Source organism: Phocoena sinus, chromosome 20 (assembly GCF_008692025.1).
Source record: "Phocoena sinus isolate mPhoSin1 chromosome 20, mPhoSin1.pri, whole genome shotgun sequence".
Classification (NCBI taxonomy): domain Eukaryota; kingdom Metazoa; phylum Chordata; class Mammalia; order Artiodactyla; family Phocoenidae; genus Phocoena; species Phocoena sinus.
Genome location: NC_045782.1, coordinates 1,269,919 through 1,274,104, shown reverse-complemented (window position 1 = coordinate 1,274,104; position 4,186 = coordinate 1,269,919). Strand labels below are relative to the sequence as shown.

The following is a 4,186-nucleotide window of genomic DNA, read 5'->3' as shown; positions in this document are numbered from 1 at the left end:
GAGTCAGGGGCACGGAGGGACAGTGCAGTAACCGTCTCCTCAGCCCACTGTCCAGCAGGCGGGTGAGGGAACAAGTATGAACCCAGGAGGAGGGTGAGGAGGCAGGCATGGGCCAGACTTTAGAACTCAGAAGAGCCAGAACAGGGGCTCCTGCTGATTCAGCCTTTGATCCTGGCAAGGCGACCAGGGTGGTGCATCAGTTAGAACACAGCCACATGTAACAGAAAACTAAGTAACAGTGGCTTATGTAAGACAGAAGTTTATTTCTCTCTCATATATGGCAGCTTCACAGGGTCCCAGGGACTCAGGCTGTCATTAGCTCACCGCTCCACCATCCCTAAATATTAAGCTTCACCCTCGTGATTCAAAATGGCTGCTAGAGCACCAGCCATTACAACTGCATTCCAGGGCAGCAGCTGGAGGAGAAGTCCAAAGAAGGGCCTCTTCCTTTTAAGGACACTTCCTGGAAGATCCAACACAATATTTGGTCCACATTTAGCCCCATGGCCTCACCTAGCAGCAGAGGAAATGCTGGGAAATGAAGTCTTTTGCTGAATTCATTGTGGCTCTCAGAGAGTATTGGCAGTGGTTCTTTTTTTTTTTTTTTAAATATTTATTTATTTTTATTTGGCTGCATTGGGTCTTAGTTACGGCATGCGGGATCTTCGATCTTCGTTGTGGCATGAGAACTCTTAGTTGCAGCATGTGGGATCCAGTTCCCTGACCAGGGATTGAACCCGGGCCCCCTGCACTGGGAGCCTGGAGTCTTAGCCACTGGACCACCAGGGAAGTCCCGTGGCAGTGGTTCTTAAACTTGAGTGGATGTCCTAATCAACTGGAGGGATTGTTAAAACTCAGAGTGCTGGGCCCAACCCCAGAGCTTCTGACTCAGTAAGGCTGTGGAGGAATCTGAGAAACTGTGTCTCTAACAAGTTCCCATGGATGATGCTGCTGCTGTCACACTTTGGGAACCACTATCTAGGACCGCTAGGATGAAGGGTGAAGGACGATGGGATGTTGGGGAGGTACTAGCCATCTCCATCACAGGCAGGGCGGGGACCCGACTGCATCCCACAAAGGGCCACTAGCAGCGTCACCACCTCCTTGCGGTCGCTGGCGTGTCCTCCCGCCTCTCGCCCTTCTGCCCACTCTCCATGCACCGCAGTGGAAGAAGGATCGTCCACTGGTCATCCATAACGACTCTGGCACGTGCAAAGCTGGCTTTGCTGGGGATGACGTGCCCCCAGCCGTGTTCCAGTCCATGGTCAGTCGTCCCCGACACCGGGGCGTCATGGTGCACGTGGAGCAGAAGGATAGCTATGGTGGGGGAAGAGGCCCAGGGCAGGCGGGGCATCTTGACCCTCAAGTACCCCGTGGAGCACAGCATCATCAGCAACTGAGAGGACACAAGGGACACCTAGTACCACACCTTCTACAGCGAGCTGGGAGTGGCCCCCAAGGACCACCCGGTGATGCTGGCCGAGGGGGCTGCCACCACAACCACAAGGCCAGCCATGAGATGACCCAGATCTTGTTCGAGACATTCAACACGCCATATAAGTGGCCATCCAGGCCGTGCTATCCCTGTGCGATGCCTCTAGCTACACCTCTGGTATTGTTGTGGACTCGGGGGCTGGGTCACCCACATGGTGCCCGTCTCCGTGGGTTTATGCCCTGCCCCAGCCTTCCTGCGTCTGGACCTGGCTGGCTGGGACCTCATGCTGCCTGGCTACAGCTTCACCACCATGGCTGAGAGGGAAATCACATGTGACGTCAGGGAGCAGCTCTACGACGTGGCACTGGACTTGGAGCAGGAGATGCCACCACATCCTCCTCCTCCCTGAGAAGAGCTGTGAACCACCTGACGGTCAAGTGCTCCTCATCAACAAGGAACGGGTTCTGTGTCCACAGGCGCTTTTCCAGCCCTCCATCCTGGGTTTGGGGTCCTGTAGCATCCACGAGACCACCTTCCTCTCCATCATCAAGGGTAACGTCCACATCCAGAAGGACCTGTCCGCCTTCAATGGTGCTGTCTGGTGGGACTACCATGTACCCCAGTATCCTGGACAGGATGCAGAGGGAGATCAGGGTCCTGGCTGCCAGCAGGATGAAGATCGAGATGCTCACTCCCAGGACTTCCCTGGCGGTCCAGTGGCTAAGACTCTACGTTCCCAATGCAGGAGGCCTGGGTTCAATCCCTGGTTCCACATGCCATGTGGCACAGCCAAAAAAAAAGATGCTCACTCCTCCCGAACACAAGTACTTGGTGGGGATCAGGCTTCACCCTGGCCTCAGCCAGCAGGACCCGGCCTCTCCATCGTCCACCACAAATGCTTCTAAACAGACCGCAAACAGATGCCCAGCATTTGCTGCGTGAGTTCATTTAGAAGTATAAATTTGCCCTGGCGAGTGTACGCAAGTCGTGCCAGCCTCCTGAAACTGGAATAAACCTTCGAAAATTGTCCTTGAAGTTTATATCTGAGATTGTAGAGCTCGCTGCTGATTTTGACCTTGTATTCATTCAATTCTTGCCTTGGTGTATGTTTACTACCCTGTGCATAACTTTGATCTAAACCCCTAGTTACAGGCGGCTCTGTCATCTCGTGGCTGAGGTGAGAAAATATTTATGGAAGAGAAATCGTTGGCTGGATGAGAATCTGTGAGACTATGAATCTCCCGATCTGTGCAGGGTATTAACATGTCAGAACTGCCTATTCCAGGATTTCTCTAGAGGCTGGCAAGAGTCCTGAACCACCTGTCATTTCTGTCTTGCCGGCCTGATAAAGTCTGGGGAGGTCCAAGCCTTAGGACACGCTTTCCTTTCTTACCTGATGTTTTCCTGCCGATACACTGTGGGTTGTTACTAGCCTTGCGTTAGAAAATGGTTTGCATTTACACCTGGACATTTATTCATCCTTTTAATTTATGTAAGATTTTTGTACACAATTCTCAGTTCTTTAAGAGGTGACGAGAAATTTTGGTTTTATATTGTCACGTGAGAACATTAGGCCCCAGCAACGCATCATTGTGAAGAAAAGTGCTGCAGTAAACCGAAAAAACAAGAAACAAAAAGCAGCAAACAAATAAACATACAAAAGACCCTCTTTAAAGGCTTTCCCTTTGGAGGCCCACTCCATATCCCCTGTTGAATATATAAAAAGGCACCCACATATCACAGAAAATATAATCCTTTGCTATAAAATTTGAAAGGATTTTTATGGTTTTGCTTCTGAAAATATTTGGCACAAGTGGTTCACTCAACTTATGATTCACTGTAGTTTCTGAGCAATCATCTTTCATCTTACTTTGTGGGGAATTCTTGCAAAATGAGAAAATCTAAGCCACATGTTTTCTGCTGTCCTGAAAGTTTTATGAACATGAGATTTAATGATGAAGAAATTGACTGTAACGTTATATTTTGTAGGCATTTAATTAAACATTTATTAATCTTGGTTTTACAGGTTTTGAAAAAATTTTTTGGATGTAACAAAATGAATTTTTAGATGTCAAATATAAATGAAGGCCCTTGAAACAGTCATAAGTCCTGGACTTGGTGCCAAAAGAGCTTGCCAGACAAAGTGGGAGCTCTTCCTGGAAGCTGAGAGTGTGGACCCTGCAGAGGCTCCTTCACCTGTAAATCACTGCAGGCTGATCCCATGGGAGGGAGGCAGCTGGGCCCCATCCATGGCCGAGGCTGGAACTGGGGCCAAGGCAGAGGCTGCAGGGAAACAAGTTCTCAGCCTCAGGAAGCTGGTCAGAGCTGCCAACAGAAGGACTGTCCTGTCTGGGAAGCACCACTGGAATGGAAATAAAGATTTCTCTGTAGGTCAGGAGAGGCTGGGTTCTGTTGCAGTAACAAATGAGCCCCAAACCACTAGGCTTCTACCAACAAAGAGTCCTTTCACATGCTATGAGTCCATCGTGGGTCACCTGGGAGCACTAATCCACATCACCCACACTTGATGCCCCAGCCTGAAGGAGCAGCCCCTGTGCGGGGCACGGTCCCCGGTGCAGCAGAGGAAAAAGAGAGAACTGTTGCTAGTTACGCATCAACCAGTAAAGCTTCTGCTGGGAAGTGACACATGTCACTTTTGCTCGCATCTGACAAAGATTCTCTCCTTGACCAGACTCCGCTCAGGCTCCCCTGAGTTCTTTTTCAACCAGCCTTCGACTTTTAGACTTCAGT

The 4,186-nt window shown here is 50.1% G+C and overlaps 1 pseudogene; it reads left to right on the top strand.

The window, feature by feature from the left end:
• Positions 1-1,009: 1,009 nt before the first annotated feature.
• On the top strand, positions 1,010-2,149 carry LOC116745450 (annotated as a pseudogene).
• Positions 2,150-4,186: the final 2,037 nt, after the last annotated feature.